We start from the raw sequence: 19,794 nt of genomic DNA, 5'->3' as shown, positions 1-19,794 counted from the left end.
TTTTATATTGAAGATCATATATAAATATCGGGTGTTATAATTCTTATTGTAAATAAATATTAAATATTATTTTATCAGAGAATGATACAAATTACTACATAGTAGGGAATCATGAACCCAAATCAGTAATGTTTACCTAATAAGGAATGCTCTGGGTGACAATAGAAAAAAAAAGAGAGAGAGCCAGGTGTGGTGGTGGCACATGCCTGTAATCCCAGCCACTTGAGAGACTGAGACCAGAGGATCATTTCCGTGCAGGAGTTGAAGGCAAGTCTGGGCAACATAGCAAGACTCCATCCCAAAAAAAAAAGAAAGAAAGAAAAAGGGAAAAAATAAGTGAAAGAGAGAAGAGCCTCCGACACCTGTGGAACTGTGTCAAGTATCCCTTTACATGAAATGGAAGTTCCAGAAGGAGAGAAGGACGAGAGAGAACAGAGGGCCAAAATTTTTTGAAATAATAACACTAAAAAAACTCCCAAATTTAATTTTAAAAGGAAATCTACAAATACAAGAAGTTCAGATGAACCCAAAGTAAGACAAACACAAAGAAAACCACACCTAAATGCATCATACTGAAATTCCCGAAAGCCAAGGACAAAAGGAAAATCTTGAACGTGGCAAAAGAAAAATGATTCGTCAGCACAGGGAAAAAACAATCTGACATAGAGCTGACTTCTCAACATCAGAGCCACTAGACATGAGAATGATACGTTCAATGTGCTGACGGGCGAGGGGGACAACTGTCAACCAGGATTCTGTATCCAGTGAAATTATCCTTCAAAAGTGAAGGTGAGATAAAGACGTTCGGAGAGAAATAACCAGAGAGAATCCGTTGATAGCAAACCTGCCCTCCAAGAAATATTAAAGGAAGTTCTTTAGGCTGAAAGGAAGTGTCAAGAGAGGGTAACTCTGATATGCAGGAAGGAATGAAGATATGAAAAATTTTAAATATGCAGATAAATACAAAAAGACTATACAGACATGCACACACATTTTTCTTCTCTTAATTTCTTTAAAACCACAAGATTAATTAAAGCAATAATTATGACACTATATTATTGATATTGTATTATATACATGTAATGTATGTAACAGTGATAGCACAAAGGAAGAGGGAGGAAACAGTGCAATATCAGAGCAAATGTTTTATAGTTTACTGAAATTAAGTTCATATCATTACCTCAAATACTAATAGATTGTGTTAAGTTAAAGATACACATTGTCCCAATCCATTTTGTGCTGCTATAACAAAATACTACAGACCGCGTAATTTATAATACGCAGAAATTTATGTCTCACAGTTTTGGAGGCTGGGAAGTCTGAGATTGAGGCACCAGAATTGGGCAAGGCCCTTCGTGTTGTCATCACCTGGTAGAAAGCCGAAGGGCAAGAGAGAAGAGAGACCTTGCCCTTCGACCTCAAGCCCATTTATAAGGACTCCAGTGCCGTCCACGAGGGCTCCACCTTCACGACTTAATTACCTTTTAAAGGTCCCCCCTCTAAATACCATCACATTGGGGATTAGGTTTTAACCTATGAATTTTGAAGGGAACACAAACATTCAAATCACAGCACACATTGTATTCCGTAGAACAACCAATTAAAAAGTAATTTAAAAATGTTATGTAAAATAAACATATAAAAATGTGTTAAGTAAAATTTTAAAACTATAGCTAAGAAATGAACAAAAGATTTAAAATAGTACACTAAACAATATTTGTTTAACACAAAAAGATAGCAAAGGAGAAACTCAACAAAGAAAAACAAGCACTCTGATTAAAAAATAGACAAAAGACACATGAAGAGACATTTCTCCAAAGAAGATATACACAAATGATCAATAAGGACTTGAAAATATGCTCATCATTAGTCATTAGAGAAATGCAATTCAAAACCACATTGAGACACCACCTCACACTCATTAGGATGTCCACTATCAAAAAAAAAAAAAAAGTAGAAGGTAAGTATTGGTGTTGGCGAGGATGTGGAAAATGGGAGCAGTTGTGCACTTCTGGAGAGAATGTAAAATAATATAACTACTATAGAAGATAGTATGGTGGTTCCTCAAAAAATTAAAAGTAGAAGTATCATATGATCCAGATATCACACTTCTGGGTTTATACCCAAAATAATTTAAATCAGGGACTTGAAGGAATATTTGAACACCTACGTTTATAGCAGCATTATTTGCAATAGTCAAAAGGTTGAAGCAAACCATATGCCCATTAACAGATGAATGGTTAAGTAAAATGTGATACATACATACAATGGACTATGATTCAGCCTTAAAAAGAAAGAAATTCTGACAAATTCTACAACATGGATGGACTTTGAGGACATTATGCTTAGTGAAATAAGCCAGCCACAAGATGACAAATGCTTTATGATTCCACTTAGATAAGGCACTTAGAGAAGTCAAATCCATAGAGACAGAAAGTAGAATAGTGGTTGCCGTGGGCAGGAGGGAATCGAAAGTTATTGTTTAATGGGTGTGGAGTTTCCATTTTGCAATAAAAAGAGTTCTGGAGATAAATAGTGTTCAGAAATTGGTAGAACAACAAGACAGAAAGTCAGCAAGGGTATAGAAGACTTGAAATATTGGACATACAGTCATGCACGGCTTAACAATAGGGATGCATTCTGAAAAATGCACTGTTAGGTGATTTTGTCATTGTGTGAACATCATAGAGTGTGCTCTCACAAACTAGATGGTACAGCCTACTATAGACCTAGGCTACAGGGTATAACCTGTTTCTCTTAGGCAATACCTAAGATGAAGGCTATACGTATAATAGACTATATAGGCTATACCTATAATGAAGCTCAGAATAGAAAGTAATAAATTAGAAGAAAATAGAAAAAAGTACCAAAAATCTGGTTCTCTGAAAAGATCAAATTGATAAACCTTCAGCTAGACTAAGGAAATAGGAGACACAAAGAGATCTTACAAAAATAAAAAGGGTTATAAAGGAATATTATGAGCATCATAATTGCAATAATTTAAGAAATTTAGATGAAAATGGAGGAATTTCTAGAGAGAACAAATTACCAAAACTGACTTTAAAAAAATAGAAAATTTGAGTAGACATATATTGAATTTTGAAAAATTGAATAAGTCAATACAAATCTTCTCACAAAAGAAAGAAAAGCTCAGGTCCAGATGTCTTCACTGGTGAATATTTAAGGAAAAATAGTTAAGGAAAAAATTCTAAAACCTGTTAAAACTCTTTTAGAAAATGGAGCAGTAAGAACATTTCCCAACTCATTGTATAAGGCCAGTATCACTCTGGTACCAAACCCAAAGACATCACAAGAAAGCAAAAGTACAGACTGACAACCTTCATGAATCATACACAGGATTCCTCTCATTGGAGTCTTTGTCTTGCAGGCTCTCCAGTAGCATTGCCAAAACTTTCTTAGAATTGGACTGTAGTCTATGGACTTCCTCCCTTCCTTCCTCTTTTCCTTCCATCCTTCCCCCTCCCTCCCTCCACCCTTTCCTGCTTTTCTCCCTTCCTTCCTTTCTTTACAAGATTCACACCTGCATATGACTGTTAGCTCTCCTAGCTTACCCCGGCACCCGCCCCATTTTCTCTCACAGGTGTTTCCTGTAATGAATCTCTTGGAAGTCTTCTTGTCCCATTTTGGCATCTTCCTCTCAGAGGACTCACACTAATACAAATAGTACAGAAAGTTGGGGAGAAAACAGAGGAAGAGATGGGGATTTGGGATTTATTGATTCACCACCTGGCAGGTGTTAAAGATGGCATCCTGAATGGTAGGTGGGCACAGATAGTCCTGGCACATGATGGTGGCCCAATTGCTAAAGATTTTACGAGTGGTGAACTGGGAAAATGGGTGGAGGGGAACACTCTTGCAGATGAAATGATTCAGGAATTTGAGAGCTATGAGGAGAACAATGCTGATAAGTGGTATTAATATTCTGCAGATGGATAATTGGGAACTAAGCACCATTAACAAGCAGTTAATGGGCAAGAGCCATGAGACCTTTCTGGGAGCACAAAGAGGCCCTTACCTCCCGCAATAGGGAGCAGACACAGATGAGCTCCGGGGATGTGTGAACTCTTAGCCAATAGCAAGTCTGTTATGCTAACGTCAGAGTCCTGGTTGGGAAAACTTGGGACTCTGAAGTCTGGAATGAAGACAACTGAATGTTTGCCATTCAGGATGTTGACATTGTAACCCCCCTCAACCCTACTGCTTTCAAAGGCGCCACTCCTTCCTAGTAAGAGCTGACACTTCTTCCATGATGGAAATCGCCCCTAGGCCTCTCCTTGACAATACGACAGGTGTATCCCTCAGGAGCTACCCCCACCAGCTGTTCTGGGGTGCCAAAGGCAAGAACCTGGATTGAACCGTGGCATAACCCATCTGGGGACATACTGGGCCTGATAATGGAGGAAAGAGATGCTACCAAAAGAGTTGCTGGAATCGGCATGTACATTAGGAGTCAAGGGAGTAGCCCTGGGATTGGACTTTGAGAGTTCTTACTTAAGGGGGTCGGAATGCAAGACTGGATAAACAGGAATTCATTATGGTGGGGTACTTTCTCAAGACACAAGATTTAACATTTAACATGGCAAGGGCCCCAAGGAATAGGGCAAACCTGTTGCTGAAATGTCCCTTAGAAGCTTAGAAAAAGTCGTGACTAACACTCAGTGAAGTAGAAATGCCAGATTTTTCCCTGGAAGATGGTAGAGGAAAGAATGAAGAGGTTGAGGAAGTGGGACTGGGTATAATGTGTGAGTCTGGAGGATCCTGCTCCACGGGAGGCCCCAGGATGCGCCATTCGCCAAGGCCGTTAGAAACGTGCTTGTTAGAGGGCAGCAGCCTCACTAAGAAGTCCAGTGGGCTCCTCCTCTGTGGGCAGGAATGACGGTGGGAGACACAGGCACAGAGCTGGACTTGTCAATACCCACGGGGAAAATGGGGCCTCAGCGCAACAGAGGCCGGTGGCAGCGTTTAGCATCCAGAAGCCAGGAGGCTACGATGACTACAGTGACCAGTAAGGTCAAGGGGCTGCCAAGGGGCTCCACCAGCAGGGGGCTGTGAAGATGGCTAACAGCACGGGGTATCCCTCGGGGAATAAACAGGCTGCAGACAAGCTGGGCTTCATACCTATACCCAGAAAGGAGGGTGAAAATGAGCCAGCAAGAGGCTAAAGAAATCGTCCTCCAAAAAGTCTAATTTCTTGCCATAGGCAATCCGATTGCCTGGCTGTGGTCAGGGACCTGGGAGGAAGGAGGCTGGCGCCTTGCAGACCAGGCGAACTGCGGGTGGGGCACGAGGATGAGTGTAGGAGGAGGGATGGGACGTGGGGTCTTGTCCTTCTTAAAAAGACTTTCACCCAGTGCTCCCGGTTTAGCTCCTGAACCATGTGCCCAGTGCCTCTAGTTTCTGAGTTTTTTGGGAATCTCACAGTAACCTGGCTTGCTTTGGGGCTGTCCTGCTGGCAGCTTAGAATTCATCTTCCTTGGCCTGCGGAGCAGTGAGCTTCTCAACCTGTTTTCTAGCTCCCAGACGTTCTTGTTGTCTCCTCTCTCGCATTCTCTTTGTCTTTGTGGGCTTATGGTTTTCATTTTTTTAAAAATCCCTTCATTGTCATTCTGTTGGGTTTTAGGAGGGCTTAGAGGTTGTTGCCTTTAATTGGAAGTTGACAACTTCTTTACCACAGAGAATTCTATTCCAGCTTTCCCTGAGTCCACAGCAAGAGATCTTGCCTAAGCTGTATTGCTTTCAAGGAAGGGGCACTCTCAGCTAGCTTTTGACTGATAATCAGGAAAAATTCCCTGCATGTTTCCTACCAGTCAGTGAAGCAACCTCCCTCCAACTTCGAGAAGACTCGCCAAAGTATCACACATACAAGCTGGATGTGACTTGACCAGGCAGGCACAGTTGGCATGACGATGGGGTGGCCTCTGCTCAAGGACGCTGAATTAGCGAGTGACTGCACCCTCACCCAGGCCACATTACCCCAGCTTGTCCACACGGATGTGAGAAACACTGTCAAAACTTTGCAAAAATCTATATACACAACAAGCAGGTACACTTAGACAAGGTAACGTGGCACAGATCTTCTGGAACTTGACAGAACTGAGTTTGAATGTTGGCTCTAATTCCTACTCCATGTCAGAGTCAGCCAACTTTTTCTTAAAGGGCCAGACAGCAAGCATTTTAGGCTTTGCAGTCTGTATGGTCTCTGCTGCAACTACTCAGCTCTGCTGCTGCATCGCAAAAGCAACCATAGACAACGTGTAAACACACGAGTGTAGCTGTGTTCCAAAATAATTTAGAAAAACAAGTGAAAAACTGGATTTGGACCATGGGCCACACTTTGCTGACCCCTGCTCTATGGTCATATTTTTTTTAAACCTCAGTTAGGTCATTTGTAGAAAGGATTTTAATGCTAACTACTTTTTAAGGTTGTCTGTCACTGATATAACATGAACCAAGGAAGTGAAGTGGGGTCCCAATGTCAGGCAGATCTTGGGTTGAGTCTTCAATGTGTCACTTACTAGTTACAAGTGACCTTGAGTAAGTTTCTAAACCTCTCTAAGCTGTATGGTCTGGCTGGATCGAACAAGGCCTGAGGTATTTAATTTGCAGAGAGTTGTTTAATTTTCGGTTCGCTGCTCTATCTGCGGTTCTGGCTCTAGCTGCAGCCACGTAGCTATGCCATTTGTAACACAACCAAGAATATTCACTTTTGCTTGTAATTTTTCTGAAGCACTTGATAGTTTCATTTAGTCATTTTTTTCAAACAGATCTTAGGTCCCTGCCCCACTGTCCCTCCTCCTCCTCCTCCTCTTTCCCTCTGGTCCCTAGCACAGGGCTTTCCACACAGGAGCACCTCAGTCCTTAATGAATGCAGCGCTTCAGTCCTGTTGGAGTCAGCTATGCCTGCGGAGACACGCCTTTAATGACCGAATTTCTAGTTTTCAAGTAAAGGAATCAGGTATTTCATCTTTTTTGCTGAAGTTGAAAAAAATAAAAAAGCCTTAACCAAATAGGGCTTTGAAGTTTGCCATCAAAAGAATTTCATTATGGTGGCTGTTGAAAGCTTTTAAAATCAGACAGACTTTTAAAAATAGGGTGGGTTACCATTTCCCCAAGAAGTTTTTGTGTGGATCTAATTAAAACAAAAGAAGTATCCACCGAAATATCCTCTATAGCATCTTTGATTTAATGCCTGAGAGTATTTCTGGTAAATAAAGGGAGAGAAATGTCCCTCTAGTGAATATTTAAGAGTTCCTTTGTTAAATATTGTATGTTGTAAGGTAGGAGCTGCAGGGTTCTGGAAGCCGAAGGACTAGCTGAAACCTAACAGGGCTGGTGGAACTGTAAATTAATACAGCCTTCCTAGAGAGAAATTGGGATATCTAACAAAATTTAAAATGTACATACACTGTGATCTGAAAACAGATTCCAAGGTTATAATAGGACGAGTATGGAATGCAAAGGCTATTTATAATATTGTTATTTTTAATAATGAAACCTTCATCAACAAGGGATTAATTAAGTCAATTATGATATAGTCACTGCAGTAGAACACTTTGTATCTTTTTAAAAAGGTGGCTGTTTAATTTTTGGCATGAAAGATGTCCATGATATACAGCAAACCGCAAACTGTTGTTATCTGGATAGAATATGTATGAGAATATGTTCACTATCTCTGTATGGCTTGAACTATTTATGAAAGTGATGCATTATGAAGGAGGAAAATAATGATGCTTTTTTCTTTTTGGAAAGAAAAAAAATCAGCTATAATTTTCATTTTCACTGCTCAGGAGACAAAGCAAAGAATAGAATATTGGGCTAAAGAGATCTGTGGTCATCCAATCAAATTTCTTCACAGGGTATATAAATAGTAAGGCACTTTAAAAACTCATCCTATTGTAATTCTCTGTTTAAAATACAAGCAGTAACTCCTTTTCCCAAAATCTGTTGCTGAAAACTGAGATACAAAGTAATTATGTTTTTTCCCAAGGAAATAATATAATCATTTATTTCAACATTAAAAACATTACAGATATGGCCAAAATTATGTCATAAAGTCAAAAAATTATATACAACACGCAAAAAATGTAATATAATAGTGTCATAAATTAAACTAAGCTTGTGTAATTATAATATATAATACATGTTCGTTATTTAATAAAATTTTCATTGACTTATTAGAATTTTGACAGACTTAGGGGATGATTTGTATGAATCATGTTACTTATAAATTTGTCCGTGATAATCTTAAAAGATGTCTTTTTTTATTAGTAAAGTTTTATATAGCAAATGGACACATTTTATATATTCCATCAATACCAAGCTAGAAATCTTGCCATCCTCTTTCATTTCTCTCTCTTCTCTGTCTCTGTCTTGTTTGAGACACCTCTGAATTTACAGCTTATTTATAATAACTGAAAAGACTGACAAACTGGCTTTGAGTAATATTTTCCAAACTTATTTTCATTAACAAACTCCTTTCACAGTAAATTATCTCCAACCCCATTCGAATTTTTATATGTATTTTTCTCCAATATTTTATTATGAAAATTTTTGTATATATATAAAAGTTAAAAGAATTGTATAATGATGTACCCGACCATTAGATTCGACAATTGTTTTATGTTGCTCGATGCGTTTTATCATGTATCTACCCATTCCCCGTCCATGTATCTATCCATCCATCTTTTCATCTTATTTTTTTATGCATTGCAAAGTCAGCTGCAGACAGGAGTGCACTTTATCCTGAAACACTTCAGCTTGCATACACTTATCTTGCTCATAATTTTGTTTAGTTTTTTTCTATTGAGGTAAAATTTACGCACAGTGAAATAGACAGATATTAAGTGTACCGTTCTATGAGTTTTCAAAAATGCAAAACTCTACCCAACCCCTATCTAGAGAACACTGCATCACCCAGGAAAGTTTTCTCGTGCCCTTTCCTAGCCAGTGCCCAGCTTTACGCATACCAGGAAACAACTGCTGTCCTCATCTTTACACCATGGATTAGATATCCCTCCTCTAGAACCTCCTGTGAGTACAAGCACACGGCACTATTTTACGTCAGCTTTCTCAGCCTGTCTGTGAGATTCATTCCCGTTGTGTGTTTCAGTAGTTCATTCCTTTTCATTGCGGAGGGTATCACATCACTTAAGTATGTCACGGTTCATTTTACCCCTCCGATTGACGGGTGTTTGGGTCGTTTCCACTTTGGGGCTGTCAAAAGACAAAATTACAACCAATTTAGTTTAAAGATCTAATTGAGGCTGGGTGCGGTGGCTCACGCCTGTAATCCTAGCACTCTGGGAGGCTGAGGCGGGCGGATTGTTTGAGCTCAGGAGTTCAAGACCAGCCTGAGCAAGAGCGAGACCCCGTCTCTACTAAAAAATAGAAAGAAATTAATTGGACAGCCAAAAATATATAGAAAAAATTAGTCGGTCATGGTGGCACATGCCTGTAGTCCCAGCTACTCGGGAGGCTGAGGCAGGAGGATCACTTGAGCCCAAGAGTTTGAGGTTGCTGTGAGCTAGGCTGACGCCATGGGACTCTAGCCCAGGCGACAGAGTGAGACTCTTGTTTCAAAAAAAAAAAAAAAAAAAGGTCTAATTGGCTTTTTTTTTTTTCTTTGAGACAGGGTCTTGCTCTGTCACCTGGGCTGGTGTGCACTGGCATCATCATAGCTCACTGCAGCCTCAAACTCCTGGGCTCCAGCGATCCTCCTGCCTCGGCCTCCCAAAGTGCTAGGATTACAGGCATGAGCCACCGCGTCTGGCCTGATTGGCTTTTATTTGTGATTCTAACATCGGGCAACACGTCATTCTATAAAGTAAAAGGAGTGTTCTAAGGAGTTGAGCAGAGGAGATTGGCTTTATAGGCAGAAAGGGGCTAAAGAGAGCAGAAACAGTAAAAAGCAGGTTGGTCGCTTCAAAGTTACTTTCCTTGTAGGGTCAAAGCAGAAGGGACTTCCTTATGACACTGACCCAGTTGACTGGAATCTCCTGTTTTTCAGGAAAACTAGCCCATTTCAAAGTTGAATTTGATGACGTGGCACTTAGCACAGGTGACTCCATTCCGTTTGGTCTGGTCTGGTGCAGGAGGCTATTCCAAAACCGCGGCTCCCGTGAACCTGTTTAGCAAGGCAGTTAGGGAAAAGCTGCTACGAACATGTGCGGGGGCGGAAGTTACTCCACTTGCAAGATAACACACTAGCCTGCTGCAGTTCACGAACGCTGGCCAATGACACGGGACGCCTGGGCTGAAGACTTAGAAAGGGTTTCTGAGGCCACAGCAGTGGCCAGAGTTTCGGTATTTGCATGAGTTCTCCAAGCCCCGATTCCCACAGGGTGACCTGAAGAGGGCTAAGTGACACCTGCATACGGAGTTGTGTCACAAGAGAGGAACCTGAGGCTAGCAACCTGAATCTTTTATAATTGCTTTTATCTTCCAAAGCCGTTCTCTGTGCAAGCACAGACAGCTCGGAACAGACAGCGATGCTTCTGCTCACGGTGTGTGTATAAAACCGGACCCCTGTGGAGAATTGTCTCCCAACAGGACGTTCTTGTACGAATCTTTTTGTGAACATGTGGTTTTATTTCTCTTGGGTAAAATCCTAAGGGTACAATTGCTGAGTCATAAGGTAGGTGTTTGTCAGACCTTTTCCCAAAGTGACTGCGTCATTTTCTACACCCACCGACAGCGCATGAGAGCTCCTGTTATTTCGGTTCTCACCAACGTTTGGTGTGGTCAGTGTTTGTAGTTTTAGCCATCTCGTTAGTTGTAGTGGTAACTTAGTGGTAGTTTTAATTTGAATTTTCCTGATAACTAATAGTGTTGAACACTTTTTCATTGGCTTATTGGCCATTAGTACATTTTCCTTTGTGAAGTGTCTGCTCAAATCCTTTGCTTTTATTAAAAGATAGGGTGGTGGTTTTGGGGGGTATTTTTGTTTGGTCTTTCTATTATTAAGTTGTAAGCCTTGATTAAATACATTTTGCAGGCTGGGCATAGTGGGTCACGCCTGTAATCCTAGCACTTTGGGAGGCCGAAGCAGGAGCATCACTTGAGGCCAGGAGTTTGGGACCAGACTGAGCAATGTGGAGAGGCCCTGTCTCCACAAAAAACAGAAAAATTAGCTGGGCATGGAGGTGTGCGCCTGTGGTCCCACTTGCTAGAGAGGCTGAGGCAGGAGGATCACTTGAGTGCAGGAGTTGGAGGTTGCAGTGAGCTGTGATGGCGCCACTGCACTCTAGCCTGGGCAACAGAGTGAGATCCTGTCACGAAAAAGAAACAAAAAACAATGTCCATAGCACGAGTAACCCTTGAAAATGATGCTTATCTAATATCCCCAGTGGTTCCCAGTTTCACAAGAAAGTCTGAGGCTTGACCAGCTGTATACGTTTTTCCGGAAAAGCTTGCTCTAGAAAGGAGTGTTTCTGGAGGGCGGGTGTGAGGATCCGCCATCTCAAGGCCAGCTGGGACGCAGCTTCTCCTCCTAGTCCCTATTAAATGCTTCTTTCTGAGAAACTGGATTTGTCAGTCTCCTTGTTTGGCCTCTGAGCTCCCTCCACCTCTGGGGGCCGGTCTGCACACACCTGCTCACCGAGCAACGATTGTGTAATGTGGGTCTGTTTCTAGGCTCTCTGTTCTGTTCCACTGATGTGTTTATTTGTCTGTTGTTTTGCCAGCACCACACTGATCACTATAGCTTTATAATAACCTTGAAGTCAGAGAGTGTAAGTTCTTAAATTTTGTTCTTCTTTTCCAAAATTGCTTTGGATGCTTTTGCGTTTCATATAAATTCTAGAATCAGTCCTTGAGATGGATGGATAGATAGATAAATAAATATTTGGGTTTTGTGTGGTATATAGACATACCCTGGAGTTACTGTGGGTTTGGTTCCAGATCATTGCAATAAAGTGAGTCACAGCAATTTTTTGGTTCTCCAGTGTATATAAAAGTTATGTTTACACTATACTACAGTCTGTTAAGTGTGCAATAGCATTACGTCTTTAAAAAGCCCATGCCTTAATTAAAAATACTTTATTGCTAAAAAGTGCTGACACAGAGAAGTGAGCATGTGCTATTGGAAAAATGGCACTGACAGCCTTGCTCTATGCAGGGTTGCCAGGACGTTTAGTTTGGCTAATTTCTTTCTATTTATAGTAGAGACGGGGGTCTCGCTCTTGCTCAGGCTGGTCTCGAACTCCTGAGCTCAAGCGATCCTCCCACCTCGGCCTCCCAGAGTGCTAGGATTACAGGCGTGAGCCACCGCGCCCAGCCCCCATGACGTTTAATTTGTAAAAAAATGCAAAGGGTGTTAAAAGAAATGCAATCAAATAAAGTATGCCTGTATAATAGAATAATTATTTTAAGTATAACAGTACAAAAAACCTTTTAATAGCTATATTATACTTTTCATAATTATTTCATATTTTATAAATCCATTATTGTAACGCCAAAGTTGACTTTTTAAATTTAACAACTGATATATGCCATGTAGTTTGGTTAAAACTAATTAGGCAAGAAAGACATAACAATGTGATGTGTTTGTCATGTTTTGATTCTTCAGGATATTCTGATTAGGCTGATTAGATTAGACCTATTTGAATAGTAATGCTCTAGAAAGAATAAGAATGAAAAAATTTATTTAAGAACAAATAGTCATTACTTTGTTAATTACCTAATTATAATATGTACTTGAATCTTTTATTTAAATTATCTTTTATTTCCTTCTTTTTTTTTTTTTTTTTTTGAGACAGGGTTTGCTGTGTTGCCCAGGCTAGAGTGCAATAGCGTCATCGTCACCATAGCTCATCAGAACCTCCAACTCCTGGGCTCAAGTGATCCTCCTGCCTCAGCTTCCAGAGTAGCTGGGACTACAGATGCATATAATTTTTAAAATTTTTGTAGAGACAGGGGTCTCACTGTGTTGCACAGGCTGGTCTTGAACTCCTGGCCTCAAGTGATACTCTCATCTCGGCTGGGATTATGTGAGCCACCGTGCCTAGCCCCTAAAGTAGCATTTCTAACTAAAAAACTTGTTCATTTGTAAACAAAAATAGAAAAGTAAAATTATAGAAAACCATTGAAGAATGTTTAGGAGTTAAACTTGTTACTTTTGGAAGTTTAACAGTGGAAATATCTGAAAATCATGAAAGATTTAATAAGCTAATATTTAAAAATCTATACTTTAATAAATTTCAAGTATACAGACAACTAAATTGGCTTATCAAGAAGCTGACCAAGTTACAAAAAGGAGATACAATGCCAATATAAATTTTTTCTATCATTTTTATACTGCTTTACTATTTATTTTCTTAAAGTTGCTTAATACACATTTTCTCACTTGTCACTTTAAAACCTGTATCATGAAAAGAATAATTTGTCTAATGTTTTAAAATAGCAGGCTTCTCAATTATTATATTTTTCTTTTTTTTTTTTTTTTTTTTGAGACAGAGTCTCACTGTGTTGGGCTAGCGAGAGTGCCGTGGCGTCAGCCTAGCTCACAGCAACCTCAGACTCCTGGGCTCAAGCGATCCTCCTGCCTCAGCCTCCCGAGCAGCTGGGACTACAGGCATGCGCCACCATGCCCGGCTAATTTTTTTTTTCTATATATTTTTAGTTGTCCAACCAATTTCTTTCTAATTTTAGTAGAGATGGGGTCTCGCTCTTGCTCAGGCTGGTCTCGAACTCCTGAGCTCAAACAATCCGCCCGCCTCGGCCTCCCAGAGAGCTAGGATTACAGGCGTGAGCCACCGCGCCCGGCCTATTTTTCTTACTATTGAATAAAATGTACACCCTCATGGAACACTTTTTGTTATCATAGCAGTTTCTGGGTACTTTGATGCATTAATGAGTTTGTCACTTTACTATTACAAAATGTTGTGACATGCAGAGGTAAGAAGTGTGGCCCCTGACTACAAAGCTTCCAGTACACTAGGTTTAGGGTAATCACTTCTGTCAGAGAAATTTATTAATGGAAAATTACCTTGACTACCAAAATGTCTCCGCTACCGCCTTGTAGCCCATGGTGACCCTTGAAGAAGATTAGTATCGAGGTTTGGCAGTTGGCCAGACAGTGAATATGAACAATTAAGGATCCCCAGATATATAAGAAAATATGCAGCAAAAAGGAAAATGCCAAGGTAAATAAACAGATAAACTGATTTTGGGGCAAAAAGTGGTAAGCCAAGGTGTCCTAATTTACCAGTTTGAAATGATTTTCAATTTAGAATATATACAGCCAACCTGTCAACTGAATGAGAAAGCGAAATAAAGGTATTTGCACAGGTACAAGAATTCAGAAGGTATACCTCCCACATGTCCCCTTTTAGGAAGCTCTCGAAGTTATGTATTTCAGTTAAATATAGAAAGCCAAGAAAAAGGAAGATAACGGGACACAACCAGGAGTGAAACTGACCAGAAGCCTGTTAAGAAGGCATGTTTCTTTTTTTGATCAGATAAAAGTAAGGCACTTAGAAACTCCAGGAAAGACAGAAAGTTTTACAGGATAGTTACCGTTCAAACATGAAACAATCTAAAATGTAGCATAATTTTGAGCAATTGATAGTGTTAGAAAAAAGAATCTTTTTTTGCCTGTGATTCTAGAACTTCTTTCAGTTGACACTGGAGTATAGATATAGACCATATAGAGGACAAAATAATCTTAGCACACATTTTTTTAACCTCTGCAATTAATAATACCTATATATGATAATAATGTGCATGCTGTTTAATGGTTTTCAACTTTCTTTTTTATTTCAATAGATTTAGGGAGTATGTGTTTTTTGTTACCTGAATGAATTGTATTATGCTGAAGTCAGGGCTTTCAGTGTACCCGTCACCAGAGGAGTGTACATTGCACCTGACAGGTAGATTTTTATCCCTCCCCCATCGCACCCTCCCCCGTCTTAATTTTCAATGTCTATTACACCACTTTATGACCATATATACCCCTCGTTTGTCTCCCACTTAGAAGTAAGAACATGTGGTATTTGTTTTTCCATTCCTCAGATACTTCACTTAGGATAATGGTTTCCAGTTCCATCCAAGTTGCTGCAAAAGACATTATTTCATTCCTTTTTATGGCTGAGTAGTAACCCATGGTGTGTGTATGTGTATGTATATATACACACATACTCCTATACACATACCACATTTTCTTTATCCACTCACCAGTTGATGGGCACTTAGGTTGATTCCATATCTTTGCAATTGTGAATTGTGCTACAATAAACATCCAGGTGCAGGTGTCTTTTCTATAAAATGACTACTGTTCCTTTGGGTAGATACCCAGTAGAGGGATTGCAGGTTTTCAACTTTAAAAATCAACCACCAGACAATCCATAAAAGAGTTAGTACAGGAATCTAAGTTGAGACGTGAAAGAGAAGAATCTTATATCCAGGAAAGACAAGGAATGTGGAAGAAAGTTAACGGATCATGATATAGAGGTCGGTCTAAGTGTTTTATTTCACGTTACAGAGGTAAAAAAGGAAGATCTAAAAAGAAAATATAAAATTGAGAGGAGAGGGCAATAGTGTGGGTTAAATCCTCATCTTTTAGGGAAGGGACTTGTTAGGTACCTATCTAATGTAAAAGTAGCAGTATACATTAATAAATACTATATTAGAATCATGAAGCTAACTTCCAAGAGAACAAAATGTAGAAAAATGACTGCCTATGAGAGTAGGCCTGTGGTGGGAAGGAGACAGACTTTTCATCACAAACCCTGCTGCTGTACTCTGATTTTTTAAAAAGTAATTTACATGTGTCATGTTGATAACAGTTTAAATGAGAAAAAAACTTAGATTAAAATATATTTGCATATAGTATCCAAAATAGACCAGAACAGCTATTTCAAATGCTTGCAATTTTTGGTTTAAAAAAAACTCAGCTGATTTATTTTTATAATTTTTGTTTTGTTTCTAAATAAGGAGACAGAGAGCTCTATCAGTTGTTTGTTCAGAAATCATACATTGTGAGCAGAGACCTTCTTTTCTCCATAAGTGAAAAGCAAAACTGAATTTTTTTACACCATATAGTATTTTCTCTTTTAACTTTGATTTTTGAAGAACTAGAGATAGATGTGCTATGTAAGAACTGTGATCAGATAAATACATGGTATGGATTTAGTGGAAAATATCTTGAATGGAACTTGAAAAAAAATACCATTTTTGTGCTCCTCGTTAACTTGTTTGTAATTGAACAAAGCATTCCTTATGCTTCCCCACTTTTTTATTGTGGTCAATATATATTACATAAAATTTACCATTTTAACTGTTTGTAAGTGTACAGGTCAGTGGCATTAGTACATCCACATTGCTGTGTAACCATCACCACCATCCATCTCCAGAACTTTCTCATCTTCCCAAACTCAAAATGTGCATCCACTAAATAATTCCCCACTGTCCTCCCCCACCCCTGGAGCCCACCACTGTGCTTTCTGTCTACGGATTTGACTACTCCCCGTACTCATATAAGTGGAATCATATGATATTTGTCTTTTAGTGTCTGGCTTATTTCACCTAGCATAATGTCTTTAAGGTTCCTCTGTGTTGTAGCATGTCAGAATTTCCTTCCTTTTTAAGAGTAATATTTCGTGGCACGTATATACCCTTTTTATTCAACCATTCATTTGTCAGCGAACATTTGGGTTATTTCCACCTTTTGGCTATTGTGAATAATGCTGCTGTGAACATTGGTGTACGAATATCTGTTTTAGTTTCTGCTTTAAATTCTTTTGGGTATATACCCAGAAGGGGAGTTGCTATATCATATGATAACTCTGTTTGATTTTTTTTTTGAGGAACCACCGTCTTGTCTTCCAGAGTGGTTGCGCCATTTTATATTCCCACTGTCAGTGGACAAGAGTTTCAATTTCTCCACATCCTCACCAACATTTTTTTTTGAGACAGAGTCTTTCTCTGTCACCCTGGCTAGAGTGCCGTGGCATCATCATAGCTCACTGCAACCTCAAACTCCTGGGCTCAAGTGATCCTGCTGCCTCAGTCTCCTGAATAGCTGGGACTACAGGCATGTGCCACCATGCCCAGCTAATTTTTTTTCTATTTTTAGTAGAGACAGGGTCTCACTTTTGCCCAGGCTGGTCTCAAACTCCTGACCTCAAGCAATCCTCCTGCCTCGGCTTCCCAGAGTGCTAGGATTACAGGCGTGAGCCACGGCGCCCAGCCTGTTATTTATTTATTTTTTAAATTACAGTCATCCTAATGAGTGTGAAGTGGTGTCTAATTGTGGTTTTGATTTGCATTTCCCTAATGAATAGTGATATTGAGCAACTTTTTCATGTGCTCATTGGCTATTTGTATATCTTTCGTGGAGAAATGGCTATTCGAGTCCTTTGCCCATTTTTAAACTGAGTTGCTTTTGTTTGAGTTGTAGGTGTTCATATATTCTGGATATTCATCTATTAGCAGATCTATAACTTGGAAATATTGTCTCCCATTCGGTGGGTTGCCTTTTCACTCTGCTTCTCCACTTTGAGCAGCGGTTTTATGTAAAATAAACTTTATAGAATTAAGGATAAACAAGTGAAAAACTACTAATACTAGTAACTGGGTCATCTGATCTGATCTTATCATTGCATTTGGTGGCTTTCAAATTTTCTGTTTTAAGGCTGAAATTTTTAAAAAGTAATTGCTGCATTATTTTTAAAGACTGAACTAGAAACAATGGCCCTTCTATCCTCTAACAAAGGGAACCCGCTTTACCCCTCAGTTGGGAAACGCTGTCCTGCTCCCATAAACCTGACTGTTACGAAGTCACTGCCTTCAAGTCATCTCAGGACTCACCCAGGGTCCCCTCTGCAGGGCTGGGCAATTCTGCTCTAGGATTCTCAGGGTTCCCCCTTCCCCCATCGTCCCTCCCAGCCCCTGTTGGGTGAGCCATTCTCCTGAGTCCTCTATTACCCCCTTGCTGGTGAAGGGAATTTGAAACCTGGCTTTACAATTTAAAAAAGACATCGGCCTTTTCACCAAGAGAATTACGCTTTGTGAAATCCCCTCTGCACCGCCTTGAGGAGGATTCAAATCTCAACTCTCAATCTGTAGCTCACAGGTTTCCCATCTGCAAGGCAAGCCAGACACTTGCCGGGCCAGGACAGCCGAGCCACACAGGCACGAGCTCCCAGCCACCAGCTGTGACCACAGAAGGCACAGCTGCGTGGCTCCCTGCCCTCGGTCCTGCCCCAGCATTCATGGTGTTGCCCCGTTTCGTTAACTTAGGAAAGCTAACTAGCTGCCACGGAGATCCAGCTCATTCCTACGAAAAACGAATCACCAGTTCGTGTCACGTTTGAGGTTGTTTGAACATTCTGTGAAATAAAGGCCCAAGCGTGATCGTGGCACAACTGATTTTAAGAAACATGATTTTCAAAGGTGATAATTACATTTCAAGAGTATTATTGACCACGCACATTTGACATTAGCTTTTTTTCCCCTTTCACAAATAACATTTTGGCATTTTTGCTTCTGGGAATTTCTGTCTTGGCAACAAGTACAAAAGCATTAAACTGGATGAAGTTGACATTCTTAGCATTTGAAGTTTGTCTTTGATTCCTCCAAAAAGGAGTAAAAGACATCCAAGGGAAGGGAAGGACATTTAACATCATTAAAACATCTTTGCAGGTTTGCTAGGCTTGTACTATGGAAAGCTAAAATGAAATAAAAACATTTTTTGAAATGATGGAATTTCGGGATTTCCCCCCAACTACCCTCGATCTGTCCTTTGCAGAAATGCATGGGCTGAGGCCACACAGTATCATATCAGGTTGCTCCCCCCGGACACAGGCTGGCTCACGGCCCAGGGAGTCTGAAAAGGCAGCTCCAGCCAGTCACAGCATGTCTGCGAGGGGCCTCCCCGGTGTCTCTGTCCAGCCCCCTCCCCTGTCCTTCTCATCAACTGCTTCCTAATCCTAAATCAGCCGCAGAAAACAGAAGAGTGCAGTCAAGAATAAAATGGCTCTACATGGACTGACACGGAATACTGCAGTGTATCAAGGAAACAGCAGGTCACAAAAAAAATTCAATAGGATTCCATTTGTTTGTAAAAATTATATACCTATGTATACATGATTTTTAAAAAAATAATTGGAATCATGCTGTCAACCTAAACAACAAACTCAGAGAGACAGGCTCTCCAGAACAAATAGGTGTGTTTGGGAATATGCAAGGGATATTCCCTGGGAATCCCTCTGGGACGTGTGCCCTGAAGGATCATGGGCGTATTTAGCGGGGTCAGGGCAAAGGGGAGTCTTTTAAAGACAGAGAGCGGTCCCAGTAGGTTTCGCAGGTCACAAGCCCACGAGGGGCTGGCGCTGTCGCGGGGGAGACAGCCGCTGCCGGGTGAGCGTCCTGGAGCGGCGGCCTACCTGCAGCGGTGCAGTCCTGAGCAGGATCTTGCAGTACGTCCTGTTACCGGTCCCGGAGCAGGAACGCCTAGTACAAGCCCTGTTGCGAGCACGTGGGCGTGAGGACTTCTTCATGGCGTCCTCTACTGTTTTGTTGGCGTGTGGCGTAAGTGACTCCATTTTGGTGCTGGCCACCCTGGCGACACACCCCCTGCCGGATGTCCACGTGCACCCTCGTGAAGAGCAATTTCTCTCCGCCAGGCGAGCCAGGGCCGCTCACGCCGCCTCTGCCCGGAACGCCCTGTCGGTGCCGGGGGCGGGGCAGGGCCCTGCTGTCCTCCGACCTCCACGGCGGCCCCCGGGCCCCCAGCTACCATCCGAGCTGGCGAAAGAGGACACAGCTCCAGAAACA

The sequence above is a fragment of the Propithecus coquereli genome, unplaced genomic scaffold, assembly GCF_000956105.1.
Source record: "Propithecus coquereli isolate 6110/MARCELLA unplaced genomic scaffold, Pcoq_1.0 Scaffold283, whole genome shotgun sequence".
In the NCBI taxonomy this organism is placed as follows: Eukaryota; Metazoa; Chordata; class Mammalia; order Primates; family Indriidae; genus Propithecus; species Propithecus coquereli.
The sequence above is the reverse complement of the archived record's forward strand: the minus strand, read 5'-3'. Positions refer to the sequence as shown.